Genomic DNA, 804 nt, shown 5'->3' with positions numbered 1-804 from the left:
CGGCGTGCGTACCATTCAACGAAATATCATCGATATGGGCTTTCGGAGCCGAAGGCCCACTCATGTACCCCTGATGACTGCACGACTAAAAGCTTTACGTCTCGCCTGGGCCAGTCTACCCCCCGCATTGGAGTATTTACGACTGGAAAAATGTTACTTGGTCGGACGTGTCTACCCACTCGTGTACCCCAGATGACTGCACGACAAAAAGCATTACGTCTCGCCTGGGCCCGTCTACACCCACATTGGAGTATTTATGACTGGAAAAATGTTGCTTGGTCGGACGAGTCTCGTTTCAAATTGTACCGAGCCGATGGACGTGTACGGGTCTGGGGGCAACCTCATGAATCCATGGACCCTGCATGTCAGCAGGGGACTGTTCAAGTTGATGGAGGCTCTGAAATGGTGTGTGGCGTCTGCAGTTGGAGTGATATGGGACCCCTGATACGTCTAGATACGGCTCTGACTGGTGATACGTACGTAATCATCCTGTCTGATCACCTGCATCCATTCATGTCCATTTTGCATTCCGACGGACTTGGGGAATTCCTGAAGGACAATGCGACACTTCTGCGTGCTCGTGGGGCCCCTACATGATATTAGGCAGGTATGCCAGTTTATTTGGCTCTTCCTTGCTTTCTTATAACTTTCCTAATTTATAACTGCGAACCCACAACCTTACTGCTATCAGCAAGACAGGACATCGCGACCAACTGCCCGTACCAACCAGTTCTTGGTTATTGTACGTGACAACACCTACAACGCACGAAGTGATTTACGCTGTTTTTACCTTTTCTTATTTAG

Source organism: Schistocerca serialis, chromosome 1, assembly GCF_023864345.2.
Source record: "Schistocerca serialis cubense isolate TAMUIC-IGC-003099 chromosome 1, iqSchSeri2.2, whole genome shotgun sequence".
NCBI classification, from domain to species: domain Eukaryota; kingdom Metazoa; phylum Arthropoda; class Insecta; order Orthoptera; family Acrididae; genus Schistocerca; species Schistocerca serialis.
This window is presented reverse-complemented; position numbering follows the sequence as displayed.